We start from the raw sequence: 21,029 nt of genomic DNA on the forward strand, positions 1-21,029 counted from the left end.
AGATAAATCATTGTTTCATAATGTGGTCATTCAACCGTAAAATAAACCACGTTGCATGCAAAAGCCATTGTTAGCTTTCAAAAGCATAAATTCCTCCTCTTCACATGAACTTACCATGAGGATTATGGCCAAACTGCCAATTTTTCATTATGTAGGTTTAAAAAAAGGGTTTCCAGCCTCACGTGCTTATTGAAGCGAGACTGAAATGTCAGGTGGTCACTGATATGCGTTTGGATATTAGCACAATATAAAAAAGCATCATACAGTTGCTTTCAGTGCGCAAAATTATCGCAATTCTTACGACACAATTTAATTTTTTTTCTTTGTTTTTAATGTGCTCATTCAACCGTGAAATTACGTGAATTGTGTGTAAAAACCGTTCAACACACGAATTCAATCTCAATTGATAAAAATTACCACGAGAAACATGTCAAATCGGCAATTTGGTAATTTTCACCCATGTTCACTCAACCGTGAAATTTTGTGCAGAAGTCACATGGTACAATAAGAAGCACATAAATTATACGTTGCATGCCTTTTTATCCTGGAAAATTGAAATTTGTTCCGATATCACCAAATCAAAGTTGCAAAATGGGCTTGTGAACTTCAAAAAGTGACCATTTTGACTTTAAATCATGCTCACTCAAGCGTGACCAAGTGATATCCACTGAATTTCACATGAGAGGTAGCCGAGAAATACAGCTACATGATCCTGTATTCAGATTTCCTCAAAGGTTCCTGATTCATAAAATATAGATGTTTGTTTTAGGGGGAACTTACTTTTTGTTTAGTGTTTAGTTGCACCTGTTCAGAAATCAGTAATCTAGTGTATTAGTATTGATGAGTCATCGCAAGACTACCAAAAAAAAAAAAAAAAGAAAAGAAAAATGAAGCATCTGCAGGACATCTAATACCAAATCTGCATTCGTAGTCACACCTCATAAGGTTCTTGACTGATTTGTTAATGCAATCTGATAATATCTATCCTGGCAGGATTATGTTGCACATGAAATTCTTGCCTACATTTGAAAATGTTAATAGGCCTATAGAAGTGCTCATATTTACAACTTTTTCATAATCATGTACTAATCGTATGTATTTGTAAATTTTCGTAACATGTTTGCTAAATGAAGAATAGTAAACACATTTTTACTGACTACTCAATAGGTCGATGTTGAAGCATGTCTTCGTAGTACGGCATCGCTTTCTCAGCGAGCTCCCGCACATCGTCTGTTACTTCATCCCAGGCCGGGACCGCTGGTGGTGGAGTGAAATGGGTGCTGTTTATGGACACGCCCAAGAAGGCTTCATTCTTATACATGTTATCAGCTGGCCACTTCCACGACTTGGCTACCTCAGGCGACCCGGACCATTGTAGGAGCGACTCTGAGTAGGGGAAATCCACGGCTTCACAGAACTCTTGAAGTACGGGTGCAGGGTTGGTGAGAAGAGCAGATGAATCGATGACTAACGGTGACGGGTTCACATGATCTCGTATGTAGGTCCATAGCTCGTGATGCTGCTGGAAGAAGGCATCAGCGCTATACTCCTTGGCGTAGAGGCGGAAATCGAAGGAACTTTCATCGGTTTCGTTGAACTTCAGAATGCCAGCTTCTAGGAACTGTGCGAAGAACCCCTTTCTGATAGACTTGTACACGAGCAGAGGATGTCGGATGATGAAGGCGTGTTGATATCCTTTTGGGATGAATTGTCTTCTCTGATCGGTGGACATGGCATAGCTTTCATCCTTAACGAAAACATATTTACTGGTTGATTCCTCCAACTCTTTCTTGATAGATGCAAACCTTCATTATGGAGAAATATATATATATAAAAATGACCCCATTAATCATTTTACATAACATCGTTACTGTTAATAGTGTTTTTCTCTTTAGATTGTGAATTCTTCGTTTTTCCCCTCTCGCATGGTAGGTGTCGTCGATTTTTCTTAAAACTTCATGTAGGCCTACATAGGCTACCATGTGACCTCACATCATACCTACTACTTTAGAAACACAAATTGGCAACTGTGGTATAGTTGATGAAGCTGTTGACGTTCATATGTGTTCGAGTTCTGCAAACATGACTTGCATGTTTCTGTGATATATCAATGTGACTAAAATAGACATGGCGAGGGAACATGCAAGTTATGCTAAATCGAGGGGAAGGTGCATTCCAATGCCTTTTGTTGAACATATCAGTACTTTAGCAACGATTGACAAATGAGGTCACAACGGGAATATTGGTTTGGAAGCATTTTTTTTTGTGTGTGTGCGAGAGACGATCCAACTAATATGAAGAAAGATTAGTTAAAATCCATGGAATGCTTCTAAATATCCGTTGCACCGTAAAAGTGATGTTGAGGGTATCATAAATCAACACAAATCAACATGCATTTGCATTTCAGAGAACATTAATTTAATGAAAGTTACTGATTTATGCTATCATTTTCAAATTACCTCCAAAAAATTGTACACTATCCCGCTTTTGCTCATATCAATGTCAGTGTTATCTGATGTATATTTTTGGACTATTAAGGATTGAGAGTAGGAAATGTTTATTTTCAATACCTTATATAATTACATAAATATGAACTGATCTAAAAGCCCAAATTCAACCATTTGTGATTACTGAAAATTCCTCGTTGACACGCCTTGGTGAACAGGAGTCGAATGTGACCCTTGGTAAACTTACGGTAGTCTCTCTGGAAAGAAAGTGCTTCCGGGTGCTAAGTTCTCTAGCTCCTGGGCAGTTATCTCGAACTCCTTCTCGTGGCCATCATAGCTCATGGGACAGTCTGCGATCCCATGCTTCTCTGTTAGCTTCATTCCGAAGTGGCTGATACCAAACGGTTCAATCCACACCTCGCATCCTGGAATCCCCGACATGCATTTTGCAAACGCCGTCGAAATCGATCTTGGTGTCATCCACAGAATCGCCCGACCTCCATCTTTTCTGCGAGGGTTGTCATTCGGTACATGAGACATTGTAATGATGGTGAGGGGAACGAATATGTCTTCACTTTGCAGAATTATATCACTAAAGTGAGACTACTCTGTGTATAATGTCTGTTCAACGAGTTGCGTGCTAATACAAGTGGCCTTTGACCATCTTGAGAATTTGGCCTCTGATCTTTGTTTTCCTTGTGAACCGTTAAGTCTGTATTGGTAAAATTTCCTTTGTACACAACCGAAGAAAACTATTTACCTTGCGTGAGCTTTCGCCTACTGTCTGTAGGCTTCATCAGACTGACGTTGACTCGCCGTAGATGGGGTGTAGGCAGTCTTTGTACAGTCCGAGGTTGTGTACAAAAGAAATTTCGCCAATCTGTAGAATTACCAATCAGATGAACCTCTTCCAAGCGTTAAGTCTGTAGTATGGCAATGTGGGGAAAGATAATCATATGTTTTGTCACATAAATATATGTACATATGGTTATGTATATATATATCATTTCGAGATAACACAGTGTCAATTGTTACTCCAAGGACATTTTGTTCCAAGTGCTTTTTAGCATTTAGAATCACAAGTAACATATCTGCAACGTAATCATCATTCTTAAACTACGTTATTTCTAGCCTTAAAAGGATTTAACTACTTTTGTGGTCATTCAGTACCAAGAGTACTATACTTTCCACTGTTCCCGATATTTTACAGATATTCCACTATTATTTTGGGCCAGCCTTCCGTCGACTTTATGTAAAGGTATCATTTTGATATTTTTTTCTTTGTATAGGCATATCAGACCAACATCAACTTCGCTCATGCTCGAGTTTTATCATTTGAATATGAAGATGTACGAATCGCTCTGATTTTGTAGGCCTTATTTATTTCATTTGTAGTGTGACCTACTGACATATGAGCAGGTGTCGATTTGGGTTTAACAAGCCCGCCCAAATAAAATAATGTCTCAGGAAATGATGAGCACATTGTTCCTCGTGATGTTAGTTATAAAAAAAGAATGGCTGTTCATTGGAATGTAGACAGTGAAGCTTCCGTTTTGCTTGTAGCCTGAAGTACAATTACCTAAACTGCATTTTCTCAAGTGACAGATTGTAGTTGTAGGCTTATGTATATTGTTGTTTATTCGTACTTGAATTATTTGTCTAGCGTTATAATGTATCATTTGATAATTGTTCATGATTGTTTTCCATTAGTATAACTGATTCTGGGTACATGCAGTGGTCGGGGAGGAAGGCCTCGAGACTCGATGATTAAAAGTTTACCTTTTTCTCTTCTGGCAACCAGGGGTCTGCACCTTGAATCACCACATTCTTTATAATGTAATATGATTGTCTGTTTTAGTTTATGTTGAAATGCCAAATGAATAGCAAATAAGGATAATAAGTTCTATCATAAAAACAAATAATGCACATCGTACTACATAATGTTCCATTTTCTTCATAAATTTGTTATGATCTTTACAACCAAATGCCTTTAAATATGTCTAAAATGATCCCACAACATCTATCTATAATTTTCAAATGCATTTCATATTCTGTCCACTGGTCTCACGAGTGTCATTCATGTGAAATAGCCCGTTTATCTTTAAGTACCTTTTTTTGGGGGGGGGGGGGAAGTAAAAATGTCATTCGTATTTACAAATCACCTCGATCGTGCATAAATTAGTTTTTAAAACGCATTGGACTTCACACACAATAAAGATATAGGGTAATACTTATGTTGTTGCTTACCACCTTCGGGTCACCACTGCAGATTTCTTAGAGAATGATTGATTGATTGATTGATTGATTAAAAGGTCTTTATTCAAATAAAATCTGAGTCGGCGACTAAAAGTCGAATTACACAGATATACAGAGATTATACATCAAAACAGATGAAATAATAACATAATCATAATACGTAAAAAAATACATTACATTCAAACATTCTGTATACACAACTAATACATTTTTAACGCTACAGATTGTTATATAAATACAAAAAGAAAAAAAATGAATGGACATTTTATAAACAGTAGCGGTACACTCCTAATTTTTTTTTTTTCACAGAAAAAAAAAGAAAAGGAAGAAACACTCAGGGCTACTCAACTCATTGTCGAAAGAAGAAGAAAAAAAAAATGTAAGCTCTTCTACAGATACAAAAGGGAGTACAGGAGTTTGCAGTGTGGTTGGAAAGACGCGTCAACAACCTACACTATACATTCCACAAATACTTGCAGTAACATTATTTTGTTGGTGAGGTGATCATCCCCCTCCCCCGTAATGTACACACATTCACTACCCACTCATACCTAAAGCATTTCTCACTGGCATACTCTCTCTCTCTCTCTCTCTCTCTCTCTCTCACACACACACACACACATGCACACATACAGTACTGTACATTGATGTGTAGATCGCATATCTGTACAACACTCACAAACGCGCATGAGCATAAACACAGTGCACATGCTCGATGTACAATACAACGTATGTACACACTCACATTCACGCGCATACATTTACATACATATACACTATACGTACACACAGGGAAAACACACACACACACATATTGCAGCTACAAATACACACACACATAAACATACACACACATACATTACTCACACACACACACAAGCACCGTCATGTCCACAAGACCACACCCAACACACGCCCATACAATGTACCTGTGCTAAGTGCACGTTTAAAGACAGGCCCACCTACATGTATTGTACATTGTGTAAATGTCTAACAACTAACTTTGAGTGCAGTATGGAAAAAGTGGGGTTTTCTAACATGCATAAAATACATAAAAATTTCCTAATCAAATGTATCATTTGTCTTCCCTACCCACCACGCTGCAAACTCCCATACATATAACTATATAAATAAATTTACCAACACATTAGACAGTAGTGAGAATAAAAAACTCTACTAAGAGTCATTGCAGTAATAATCATTCAGTATATCGATAAAATACGGTATTGCACTTTTCTTAAACCGATCAGTTTTACAATACAGTTGAGAATATTTTATAGTATTTCTTAAATTGATTTTAACATCTCTTTGATCCGGTAACCACAATGAATGATTGGGGTGCTTTTCTAACTGCAGAGCAAAATCTAAACACAATTTCCTTCTCCTTTCTTTTAAAGATAATAAATTGCACACTTGTAAGGCCATATCATATGTAACATAATTACAACCTAATATGATTTTCAATACACGTTTTTGAATCTTTTCTATTACCTCTGTGTGTTTTTTTGTAAGACTCGAATGAAAAAGTGGGGCACAATATTCTAGAATTGGTCTGATATATCCTGTATACACTGTAATAAGATCAACTATTGATAAATTAAAGTGTTTCAATTTGCGTAACATAAACAATCTCCTATTGCATCTTTTCACCATTTCAGAAACATGTGCATCCCATTTGAGATTCTGCTGAAAATACACCCCTAAGATCTTAACAGTGCTTGTTTCTTTCAAAAAAATTTCGTTGATACACAAACTTTGCTGAATTGATTGCTTCATAAAAGAAATTGTCATAAAAACACATTTCTGAGGGTTAAGTTTCATGTTATTCAACGATGACCAACTTGCCAGTGCATTAATTTGTCTTTGTATCTGAGATGGTTGATTTCTATTCCTAGCCTCTACAATAGTCAAATCATCAACATATTTATAAAATGAAAAAGGACAATCTTTACAAGCATCATTTATCATAATCAAAAACAAAACCGGTCCAAGTTTTGTTCCCTGCGGAACCCCTGCATTGCATTCTCTAATATCAGAGATACTGCCATTGTATTTAACAACCTGTTGTCTGCAATATAAAAAATCCACAACTAATGAAATAACAAATGGGCGCACATTCATAAATACCAACTTATGAATCAGAATGTTATGATCAATTCGGTCAAATGCTTTCGAAAAATCTGTTAAAACCATAGTTGATACATTGCTTTGCTTTTCAGCATTTTTATACAGGTTATGAAGCATTGCAATCAAATAATGACAAGTTGAAAGACCAGGGCGGTTACCAAACTGATTGATATCGATTTGGTCCCTAATGTCTTCTAACAGCCATTTAACTATGAAAGACTCAGCAATCTTAGCAAAATAAAAGGTCAGAGCTATTGGTCTCAACTCAGATACTACTGGGGGAAAACATTTAGGAATTGGAATAATTTCAGCATATTTCCACATTTTTGGGAAAGTACCCTGCTTAAAGGCAATGTTGATAATATGACATAAAGGAAAACATATCTCATAAGCAAATTCTCGGATTATTCTCACTGGCAAATCATAAGACACAGTTGATTTTCGTAAACTCAACTTACGTAACTTATTGAAAACATCATGTGGTTGTATGACTGGGCATTCATAAGGTGAAGGCAGATATGCAGGTAACTGTGATCTGTCCAGTTTATAAAAATCGGTTGTTACAGATAAAAACAATTCATTAATATAATTTGCTACATACTCAGAATTATGACGTTCTTTTTCACTAATATCAGGTACATCAATCTGCATTTGACATTGAACTCCATGAGTCATCAATTTAATATGTTTATACCAATCAGCAGGATTGTTAATTTTCAACCTTTGTATTCTTTCATTATAAAATTTATCCTTGGCTACTTTTACTGCTCTTTGCACTTTATTTCTAAAATATTTCCATAATTTAACATTCTTATCAATAAATGCTTTTTGTCTTTTTTTCATCAATATTTTAATTTCACAGTTTATCCATGGTTTATCATTCTCATGAATACTTATTTCTTTCACAGGTAAAAACTGATCTATTCGGTGCTTTAAAACCTGCAAAAACATATCACATATTTCAGAAACATCAGTGGTAATGTAAAGTTCTTCCCAAGTGTGCTGTGTTATCCAGCTGCCAAACTCACGAATACCACTATCAGTTAAGGGTCGAACAATTCTTTTTTTCTTCCTATTACCTGAATTTTCAAACTTATATTGTTGGTGTAAGGGACACCAAAAGATACAATTGTGATCACTCATCCCAAGGGGTGATAAAATCTCAACTGGATCATAAACATGACTGATATTAGTGATAATCTTATCTAAAATATTCTGACCTCTTGTGGGTTTATTCACAACTTGCTTGAAATTCTCTAATAACAGTATTTGAGTAACATCCAAATCATTGAAATCTCCAGCTATAACAAAGCCTGCATTTGGGTACTTTGTAGCTAAAAAATCCAAACTAGTTAAAATGTGGTCAATATATAATTCAGCGTTTGGGTTTTTGGGAGGAAAATATACTGTACACAAAATAATACTTGAAATTGACCGAGGGAGACGAGGAGGTCGCATATAAATCCAAATAATTTCTATACCAACAGGGACTGAAACAGAGAGACATCTCGGTTGAAAATTTTGTTTTATATATGCTGCGACTCCACCACCCTTTTTGTTTATACGTGATTGAGAAAAAGAGATATAACCAGAAAGGGGAAAATACTCAATCGGTGTACTTTCATCAAGCCATGTTTCAGTCAAAACCAGGGTATGAACATCATATTTTTCTACAGAAACAGCTATCTCATCAAATTTGTTTCTAAGAGAACGTACATTTGCTAAAAAAACATTTGGCAGATCATATCTTACCTCTTTATTCAATTGTAAAACCGGTTTTATAACAATCAAATTTTTTTTCCCATAACTTGGTCTTTCCTTTCTAAATATGACACGTGTTCTTGATAATAATACTGGTATTGGTTGGACAATCAGCTTTCGCGAATTACCTGTAGTACAGATTCTGTTGAATTTATTTGTTTTCCTTCCATTTCCTTTGCTTCCCCGGTGGGTCTTTCTTTTTCGTGATATTCCCAGATCATGAATTCGCTTCCACACTGTATATTGAAACCCAAATGAGATTTGACGCAATGCAGCAATACAGTAGGGCACATCAGTTTAGTTTAAGGAAAAGCGGACAATCCGCTCAAGATGTATATATATATATATATATATATATATATATATATATATGTATTTTATCCAGGGATAACTTGCTGAGAACTTTTAATTGCATTGTGACGTAATGTATGGAGAACAATAGAAAAAAAAATGACACATCGACCGCTTGGTATTGTGTTTGTATTCCTATTTCTTTTTCTATACATCCAACCTGAACATTCTGTATTATTATATTTTGTTATATATCATGTATTTTCCATCGAGAAATACGAACATTTAAATAGTTTCTTCATTTTTGCATAACGCTCCTCAAAGTAATGTTGCCATTATTGGTAATTCTTTTCTCCTTTATTCATTCTACTTATTCATGACAGGAAAACACTTGAATTACAAAGGATTTAAAGGCGGTAAACTGACAATAACGAAACGTAAAGTTATGTCAATTTAAACGCGACAGGCTACATATAGGACGTGTGAAATATTATTACGGACCGTACATTTCTGAACGCGGTGAAACTACAGTTGTATGTGCCCCCCCCCCCCCTAAAAAATGCAATCTGTAAAACTATACCGATTTCTCCAAAATATTAAAGTAGTAACATGTAGAATTTGATAGACGGTTTGGTTAGCATGAAGGTACACGGTCTTAAGATGATGATCTGTCCTATAGTAGGATTGCATAAAGCAGGAAGAACGTTTTTGGAGACCATTGCATGTATAGCAGTACATTTATTTCGTGTTCTGTCATGTTTGTAGATCAACCTGTGATGAAATAAATTGTATTGACACAGTAAGGGGAGGTTACAAGCAGTGTATGTAAACAATCTCTTTTTGAAGGCACTACACTCGATATAGACTCCACACGTAGTCTTGAGTCTGTTCACGATCAAGGAACATAATCTCTATGTGACTTTCGTCATTCCTGTACCATAATGTCAATCGTGTTACTATACATCATTCCTCATTCTTACAGGCACTAGGAGAGAAAAATGACAGAATAATATGATCAAACTTTAAGGATATAATATTATACTTAATATTGTGTATCAGGTGACTTTATATTAAGGCTATCTGCCCTTGTGCACTTTCAAGCACTTGCACTTGCACGCATATACACCACCATGACACATCAGAGTCGATTTTCCCCTGCAATCTTCGCAGCAGAATTTGTGTTGTTACGATTCTAGCACGTGCCTACCTTTTCTTCGGGCCGGCCATCCTTTCAAGCAATGCTTACAATGACAGCCCTCTGCAAAAATCGCTTCTTAACTACAATTGTTATTGTAATCCCTGCTGCATAGACATGCATACTGTATATTATATCTTTAATTTCCTTTTATGTCGTTGTTTATGCAAGTCAAACGACTCTGTTTCAAATTTACTTTGTATGTTTTCCACATGTTCATGACTGTGTATTTTATGTATATTGATTTGCAGAAAACAAAGTATCTATCAAACAAAAAACAAAGGTGAAGGGACATGTTTTATCTCTTCAAAGAAAGATGTTAACAGACGACGTAATTGCGACTTTGAACAACTGGGGAATAACACAATGTCCTCTGAGTCAAGAGGCCTGCGTACTGCCAAAATGATGTGTCGTTGAATTAAAACATTTGAATTACAATGAAATATAATATTGTTGCACCTGTTCAGAAATCAGCAATCTAGTGTATCAATATTGACAAGTCATCTTAATACTAAAAAAAAGAAAGAAAATCAAATGACTTGTTCAAAAGAGAGAGAGAGAGAGAAATAAAGCATCCTCAGGGTATACAATCAAGGGTACCAAATCTGCATTCGTAGTCACACCTCATAAGGGTCTTGACTGATTTGTTAAAGCAATCTGAAAATATCTATCATTTACATTTGAAAATGTTAATATAGAAGTGCGCATATGAAATTATGTATTGCGTCATTGCAAATTTCCGTAACATGTTTGCTAACTGAAAAATAGTAAACACATTTTTACTGACTACTCAACAGGTCGATGTTGAATCATGTCTTCGTAGTATGGCATCGCTTTCTCAGCGAGCTCCCGCACATCGTCTGTTACCTCCTCCCAGGCCGGGACCGGTGCCGGTGGAGTGAAATGGGTGCTGCTCATGGACACGTCCACGAAGACATTATTCTTATAGATATCATCGCCTGGCCATTTCCACGACTTGAATACTTCAATCGAAGCGGGCCATTGTAGGAGCGACTCTGAGTAGGGGAAACCCACGGCTTCACAGAACTCTCGAATTACTGGTGCAGGGTTGGTGAGAAGAGCAGATGAATCGATGACTAACGGTGACGAGTTGACATGTTCTCGTATGTAGGTCCATAGCTCGTGATGCTGTTGGAAAAGGACATCGGAGCTATACTCTTTGGCGTAGAGGCGGTAGTCGAATGAACTTTCATCAGTTTCGTTGAACTTCAGAATACCAGCTTCTAGGAACTGTACGAAGGACGCCTTTCTGATAGACTTGTACACGAGCAGAGGATGTCGGATGATGAAGGCGTGTTGATATCCTTTTGGGATGAATTGTCGTTCCTGATCAGTTGACATGGCGTGGCTTCCATCCTTAACGAAAACGTATTTACTGGTTGATTCCTCCAACTCTTTCTTGATAGACGCAAACCTTCATTATTGAGAAACACACAAAAATCAAATGACCCAATAAATCATTTTACATAACATCGTTACTGTTAATAGTGTTTTTCTATTTACATTGTGAACTCTTCGTTTTTCCCCTGTTGCTTGGTAGGTATACATATTCGATTTTTCTTTAAACGTCATGTATGCTTCAGGGCCGGCGCAGTGTTTTCAAAAGTGTGGGGGCCCACTTCCGGGTTTCATGAGCTAACAAGCAAAAAAAAAAAAGTTGACGAAGCTGTTGACGTTCTTATGTGTTCGAGTTCTGCAAGCATCACTTGCATGTTTCTGTGATATTAGTGTGACTAAAAATAGACATGGCAAGGGAACATGCAAGTTATGCTGATTTGAGGGGCAGCAGCATTCCAATGTCTTTTGTTAAACATATCAGTACTTTAGCAATGATTGACAGAGGAGGTCACAAAAGGAATACTGGTTTGGAAGCATTTTTTTTTTTTTTGGGGGGGGGGGGAGACGATACAACTAATATAAAGAAAAATTGAAGAAATCATTTAAAATCCGTGGAATGCTTCTACATATTCGTTGCACCGCAAAAGTGATGTTGAGGGTATCATAAATCACAAATCAACAATCACATGCATTACAGAGAGCATCTATGAAACTTACTGATTTATGATATCATTTCCAAATTACCTCCAAAAATTGTACACTATCCCGCTCTCTTTTTTTTTTGGAGGCGCACACAGTTATCGATTATTGTTCCATTGTATCACATGTATTTTTCTTTTCTTTTCTTTTCTTTCTTTCTCTTTTGTTACTGTTAACGCTGATTTTGTTAATGTTATTGTGTTTTTCAGTCTATTTGTATGAGTAGCAAAAGTGCACTTAGAAACGTCAGTATGAAGCGCCATATAAATACAATTATTATTATCATTATTACTATTTTGCTCATATCAATGTCAGTGTTATCTGATGTATATTTTTGGACTATTATCTGATGTATATTTTTGGACTATTAAGGATCAAAATTGGGAAATGTTCATTTTCTTATCATCTTATACAATTACATGAATATAAACTGATCTAAAAGCCCAAATTTAACCATTTGCCTTTACTGAAAATTTCTCGTTAACACGCCTTTGTGAACAGGAGTCGAAGACTTTTTGCAAACTTACGGTAGTCTCTCTGGAAAGAAAGTGCTTCCGGGTATTATGTTCTCTAGCTCCTGGGCAGTTATCTTGAACTCCTTCTCGTGGCCATCATAGCTCATGGGACAGTCTGTGATCCCATGTTTCTCTGTTAGCTTCATTCCCAAGTGGCTGATGCCAAATGGTTCAATCCACACCTCGCAGCCTGGAATCCCCGACATGCATTTTGCAAACGCCGTCGAAATTGATCTTGGCATCATCCACAGAATCGCCCGACATCCATTTTTTCCGTGAGGGTTGTCATTCGGTACATGAGACATTGCAATGGTGGTGAGGGGAACGGATATGTCTTCACTTTGCAGAATTATATCACCAAAGTAAGACTACGCTGTGTATAATGTCTGTTCAACGAGTTGCGTGTTAATAAAAGTGACCTTTGACCATCTTGAGAATTCGGCGTCTGCTGTTTGTTGCCCTTGCGAACCGTTAAGTCTGTAATATGGCAATGTGGGTAAAGATAATCATATTTTTTGTCACATAAATATATGTACGTATGGTTATGTATATATATATATATATATATATATATATATATATATATCATTTCGAGATAACGCAGTGTCAATTGTTACTCCAAGGACATTTTGTTCCAAGCGCTTTTTAGCATTTAGAATCACTAGCAGCATATCTGCAACATAATTATCATTCTTAAACTACGTTATTTCTAGCCTTAAAAGGATTTTAACTACTTTTGTGGTCATTCAGTGCCAAGAGATTCGCAGCATGCAAAACATTCAACTACTTTCGATTGTTCCCGATATTTTACAAATATTCCACTAATATTTTGGTACAGCCTTCCGTTGACTTTACGTAATGATTTTCTTTTGATATTTCATTTTCTTTGTATATCAGACCAAAATTAACTTCGCTCATGCTTGAGTTTTATCATTTAAGTATGCAGATGTATGAATCGTTTTGATTTTGTAGGCCTTATTTATTCATTTGTATACTGTGACCTACTGACATATGACAGGTGTCGATTGGTTTTTACAAGCCCGCCCAAATGAAATAATATCTGAGTAAATTATGAGCACATTGCTCCTCGTGATGTTAGTTATAAAAAAGAATTGCTGTTAATTGGAATGTAGACAGTGAAGCTTTAGTTTTGCTTGTATAGCCTGAAGTACAATTACCTAAATCGCATTTTCTCAAGTGACAGTTTGTAGTTGTAGGCTTATGTATATTGTTGTTTATTTGTACTTGAATTATATATTTGTCTAGCGTTATAATGTATTATTTCATAATTGTTTATGATTGTTTTGCATTAGTATAACTGATTCTGGGCGCATGCACTGGTCGGGGAGGAAGGCCTCGAGACTCGACGATTTAAAGTTTGCCTTTTTCTCTCCTGGCAACCAGGGGTCTGCACCTAGAATCACCACATTCTTTATAATGTAATATGATTGTCTATTTTAGTTTATGTTGAAATGCCAAATGAATAGACAAATAAGGATAAAGATTATCGTAAAAACAAATAATGCACATAGTACAACATAATGTTCCATTTTCTTCATGAATTTGTTATGATCTTTACAACCAAATGCCTTTGAATATGTCTAAAATGATCCCACAACATCTATCCATGATTTTCAAATGCATTTCATATTCTGTCCACTAGTCTAACGAGTGTCATTCATGTGAAATAGCCCTTTTATCTGTAAATACCGGGGGGGGGGGGGGGGGAGGTTGAAGTAAAAATGTCATTCGCATTTACAAATCACCTCGGTCGTGCATACATTAGTCTTTAAAACACATTGGACTTCACAGACAATAAAGATATAGGTCTGTAATACTTATGGTGTTGTTTACCACCTTCGGATCACCACTGCAGATTTAATAGAGAATGAAACCTAAATATGATATGAGATTTGACGGAAGGCAGCAATACAGTAGGGCACATCAGTTTAGTTTAAGGAAAAGCGGACAATCCGCTCAAGATGTATATATATAAATATTCTTTTTTTTTTTCAGGGATAACTTGCTGAGAACTTTTAATTGCATTGTGACGTAATGTATGGAGAACAATAGAAAAAAGACATATTAATTCATTTTTACTTCTTTGGCATAATGGAAGATCACTTGACTCTTATCTCTCAGAAAGGAGGTGAATGCTGTTACCCTTAACAAATTACCCTTGGAAAAATGTACTTTTCATGAAAGATGAAATCTTGTAGAATTCTCTTCGTACTTTCTTTATATCGTTGTTCATGCGTGACGTCACGTAATGAATAATTCATCTCATCCAGAGATTGCTTCACCAACTTATATTGCTGCATTCAATCAGTCTACCTGTATGTTTGAGCTTTCTTCTCACTTTTTTTTTCTCGGATAGACACCTTTTTCAATCTGTGATAAATTGTTTCACAATATGGTATAACAGTAAGCATAATAATTTTTGCATGCATTTGCATGCATTTGTTATCATCACATTGGCTTTCATTTTTCTTGAGATAACTTGCAATCGTCGAAATTTCAGCAAATGAAGACGACTTTAACAAACATTAATTAAGTGTAATTGGGCAATTCCACAGTAAAAGGGTACTTTTCACGGATGTCTCTTTATTTTCTGTTTCCAATGTGCAGTGTCCTCCAATGCCATCTGATCTTCTAAAACACTTTAATGAGAAGTGACTTTGCCCCCAAATCGCTTCAAACAAGTAATCTATTAAAATCTATGCCAAAATGAAACATTTTGGGTGAACACGTGTAACGCTGGACAGAAATCTATGCACTAACATATGAAGGTCAAACTATGAAATGTTCACTTAAACTTTGTTGTTTTTTCAGTTGAATGACTTGATTTGTATGACAGAAGATAACAACAGCTCTGAAAGTCTATTGAACATTGTGTTTTATACCATTTCTAGACTTAGTGGTGAACGCGAATAATATGGACAGACCAAAATGCGACAAGTTGGTCTGTCCATGTTACACGCGTTCATAAGTGAACTATGAAAATAACTGTAGATCAATCTAAAATGATCCCACAACATCTATCCATGATTTTCAAATGCATTTCATATTCTGTCCACTAGTCTAACGAGTGTCATTCATGTGAAATAGCCCTTTTATCTGTAAATACCGGGGGGGGGGGGGGGGAGGTTGAAGTAAAAATGTCATTCGCATTTACAAATCACCTCGGTCGTGCATACATTAGTCTTTAAAACACATTGGACTTCACAGACAATAAAGATATAGGTCTGTAATACTTATGGTGTTGTTTACCACCTTCGGATCACCACTGCAGATTTAATAGAGAATGAAACCTAAATATGATATGAGATTTGACGGAAGGCAGCAATACAGTAGGGCACATCAGTTTAGTTTAAGGAAAAGCGGACAATCCGCTCAAGATGTATATATATAAATATTCTTTTTTTTTTCAGGGATAACTTGCTGAGAACTTTTAATTGCATTGTGACGTAATGTATGGAGAACAATAGAAAAAAGACATATTAATTCATTTTTACTTCTTTGGCATAATGGAAGATCACTTGACTCTTATCTCTCAGAAAGGAGGTGAATGCTGTTACCCTTAACAAATTACCCTTGGAAAAATGTACTTTTCATGAAAGATGAAATCTTGTAGAATTCTCTTCGTACTTTCTTTATATCGTTGTTCATGCGTGACGTCACGTAATGAATAATTCATCTCATCCAGAGATTGCTTCACCAACTTATATTGCTGCATTCAATCAGTCTACCTGTATGTTTGAGCTTTCTTCTCACTTTTTTTTTTCTCGGATAGACACCTTTTTCAATCTGTGATAAATTGTTTCACAATATGGTATAACAGTAAGCATAATAATTTTTGCATGCATTTGCATGCATTTGTTATCATCACATTGGCTTTCATTTTTCTTGAGATAACTTGCAATCGTCGAAATTTCAGCAAATGAAGACGACTTTAACAAACATTAATTAAGTGTAATTGGGCAATTCCACAGTAAAAGGGTACTTTTCACGGATGTCTCTTTATTTTCTGTTTCCAATGTGCAGTGTCCTCCAATGCCATCTGATCTTCTAAAACACTTTAATGAGAAGTGACTTTGCCCCCAAATCGCTTCAAACAAGTAATCTATTAAAATCTATGCCAAAATGAAACATTTTGGGTGAACACGTGTAACGCTGGACAGAAATCTATGCACTAACATATGAAGGTCAAACTATGAAATGTTCACTTAAACTTTGTTGTTTTTTCAGTTGAATGACTTGATTTGTATGACAGAAGATAACAACAGCTCTGAAAGTCTATTGAACATTGTGTTTTATACCATTTCTAGACTTAGTGGTGAACGCGAATAATATGGACAGACCAAAATGCGACAAGTTGGTCTGTCCATGTTACACGCGTTCATAAGTGAACTATGAAAATAACTGTAGATCCTAGTACTATGTTTGAATCTGGTATAGTGGTCAGCAATAGGCCTATGATATATGAATTTGCCACCCACCCCCTCCTAAAAAATAGAAGCATGTCAGGTTTATTTTGAGTAAACATTACTTATCAGCTATGATAAACGAGATGATATCCCTTTATTCAACCCACGAGTTAGCAAAGAACCCCACGAACCGACAAATTATGCACCATGATGTTCTGTCGGAACTCTTGAGCCGATTTTGCCTTGTGTCGAACTCGTGGGGTGTACGACTCATGAACCTATTTTCAATGTCGCACTGGTGGGCCATAGGACTAATGGGTGTCGGGATGGCGCCATTTCCTCCGTAGTGGTATTTAACTTGTGTACTAGTATTTCCATGTACTATTACTTTGGCTTGTGAAGGTCATAGAGTCGTCTCCTGAGGTATGTATAGGATGATGTTCAAAGGTTATTTACCCGGGGGGTTTAATCCCTATATAAAATAAGGTTCGTTGTTCCGAAACACAACAATTTCGTTTACCTAGATGTTCGTTAATCCGAACAATTCCGAGGGTTCAACAATCAAAGATTTAAAAAAGGCACAGTCCAAAGACATTTTCTTTTTTGCCTTTGAGGATCTCTTATATTAATCTTTCCTACGCCATGCGTGACTCATCCTCATGATTATATTTACAAACATGACAAAGGAGCGGGGCTATGAAAGATGAGAATATATTCTTTTTTCATCGATGGTAGTATTACACATTACAATACAATAAGTGTGTGCATCGTGTCTGTTCGTGTTAATCATATTTGTTTATATGCAATATCTGTGTGGATGTTTGCACGTGGGTTTGTGTATGTCTATGCATTTTTTTCAATTACTTTTCAATGCGTTTTATCCGGCAATTTTTATTTTTGTCACTAAAAGGAGTTTTCATTTTTACAATATTACGAATCTCTTTTGTTTTCAGTTTTGGATAAACGAACCTAATTCCGATTTCGGCTTGACAAACCGTCGGAACATCGAACCTTAATTCATATTCTGATTTATGAATCTTGGGAATAATAGAAGAATAACAAAGACTCCAACACACACACACACAAACACACAATACACACACACACACACACACATGCACTCACACACATGCATGCTGACTACTGACACACAAAACACACATACACAACATATGCTCACAGTTACTTTCATAATATGAATAGGATTGTTCCAGATCATGTATATATATATATATATATATATATATATTTGCAACCATACGCCAACCCACACATACACACACACTCAACCCACACAGACACCGCCGCAAGCCTTTATATCCGCCATTAATAAGGTAAATCCTTTTTTTTATTATGTGAACCGTTCATATTCTGTACCTTATGTAATATTCTGTTATATGTTATAATACAACTATATGTATATGAATGGTTGTGGTATATCAGTATTATTTACCTCATTATACGATAGCCAGAAGATGACGCGTGGCTGTTGTACTGTATTATACAGCCACTTACGTCTTGCAATGCTGCCACATGCTGTATTATCGTCGACAACATAAAAATGTCTAGTTTGATATTATTACAGTCGTCTGTCACACAACACATAAGATGAGGATACTGAATTGGTGTTTTTGTTATATACCTTCACCTCAATTAATAACACGAGTGTGATATGAAATGTATTCAATAATATGCAATTGATTATGTATATGATTATTGGAATATGTTATATACAGCTGCAATTACGGATTGATTGATTACACAGTCATTACAGACTCACGCCAGTTAGATTTATATTAGTATACATATATGAATATATATTTATTAGTGTAGCCATACGAGTGAGTCATTTTTGTATCGTTACAGCCCTGATGAAGGTCCGTTTGGGACCGAAAGCTCGGCGGCAATAAACAGACACGTTGACCTAGCTACGTCCACCTGGCTCTTCTTTTCACACTGTATATATATATATATATATATATATATATATAATGTATATGTAATATGTAGGAATATGTTATATACATACTCTTCCCATAGGTGTTCGAAAATGTTTGATCACAAAAACATGTGCACTGTTGTTCATTCAATTTTTTTCAATTCAAACTTTATTTCATTTTTCGAAAAGAACATAAACATTTCACTTTCTTTGGTAACAGAGAATAAGGTTACATATAATCAAACAAAGTGAATTGAGAAAATATAATTGTGGAACCTTGGGGTAACAAATATGTTGTAATGAAAATTGATTGACTGAAGTGATATAGACGATATAACATAAAATATCGAAAAATGGAGGGACCCACTAAAAAGGCAATGCTTGTAGAATGTGGGCCCCCTCAGGTACAGAATGTCAATAGAAAATGAACTAATGTAAAAAGGGGAAAAAGGTTGGGAATAAAGTCAGGCAAAAAGTCTGGAAGCCCACTAAGAAGACAGAGTAACAGACAGACACACATACACAGGCGAATGAACATTAAACGAGACTGGGACGACAAAACTTATAAAGGGGGACTAAAATACAAGACAGAACGAGACAAGACTGACATAATAGGAAGACAATACAACGGAAAGAAAGGCAAAACAGATCCAGCGATCCTCAACAGAATTATATCGAAAGAATAATGGAATGCGTGAAAAGGATACCGAAATACAGAAAAATAGAGAGAAATAGATGCGGAAGTAATACAAATAAAATCGAATCTACTCTGTGTCTCAGGACAACAGGGACGAGAAAATACGTGACAGTATATCATTTGTAATTAAAATTCTTCGAAAAGAAATTAAAATGAGCCAACAGGCTAATTCAATTCTGTGGGAACATAAAATTGCAATAAAAAGACTTTAATCTCCTTTTAAATGAATATATAGAGGGTGCATTTTTTATGTCATTATTCAGAAAATTCCAATAAGTTGGGCCAGTAGTGTGTTCTTAGCAAGAATTGTTCGTAAAAGAGGTAAATGAAATTCATCGGAACGTCGAGTAGGATAGTCATGGAATGATTGATTTCTCTGAAACATAGAATCGAAAATGGAGGGGAGTGAGTTGTTGCTGTACGTATACATAAATTGCCCCAAATTAAATAAATACAAATCTTTAATTTTTAGCTGCTTATTAGAGGCAAATAATACATTTTAGTGGGAGGGTATGGAAGAATAACAGATAACACGGATAGCTTTCTTTTGTAGAAGGAACACTCTATCCAGTAGGTTCTAGTGAGTGTTGCCCCAAACTAAAACACCATAATTAAGATAAGGCAATATCAATGACGAATATAACATAAGTAATGATTTTTGTGGGATATACAATTTCATTCTATTTATAACACCTACATTACTTGAGATTGTGTTGAACGTATGGTCAATATGTAACTTCCAGGAAAGTTTGTCGTCAACAATAATTCCAAGGAATTTAAAATATGAAACTCTTTCTAAATGAAAGTCATCCAAAACTATAGCTGTACTCAAAGTGTCAACAGTATTACTAAAAAATCATACATTTCTTTTTTTTTTGGGCATTCAACGATAATTTATTGGCTCTTACCCAATTATTCACTTTTTGTGATTCAGTATTAACTTTTTGAACCAGAAAATTAACATCATTGTGGGCAAAAAATACACTGGTATCGTCAGCAAAATGGATGAGGGACAGTACTTCGGATGCCTGACAAAAATCATTTATATAAACAATAAATAATAATGACCCTAATAAACTTCCTTGTGGAACGCCAAAATTTATTTCTCTTATTACTGAATAATTGTCTTTAATTGTAACAAATTGTCTTCTATTTCCTAAATAACTCTTGAACCACTCCAAGGCCTTCCCACGTATTCCGTAATGAGATAACTTGTGGAGTAGAATATCGTGATCGACTTTGTCGAAGGCCTTGGAGAACTCCAACAAAATAGTAATTAAATGAGAGTGATTATCAATTGCGTGAGTATACTTTAT

The sequence above is a fragment of the Diadema antillarum genome, unplaced genomic scaffold, assembly GCF_040938485.1.
Source record: "Diadema antillarum isolate AM-2024a unplaced genomic scaffold, OU_Dant_1.0 seq00000248_RagTag, whole genome shotgun sequence".
Lineage (NCBI taxonomy): Eukaryota > Metazoa > Echinodermata > Echinoidea > Diadematoida > Diadematidae > Diadema > Diadema antillarum.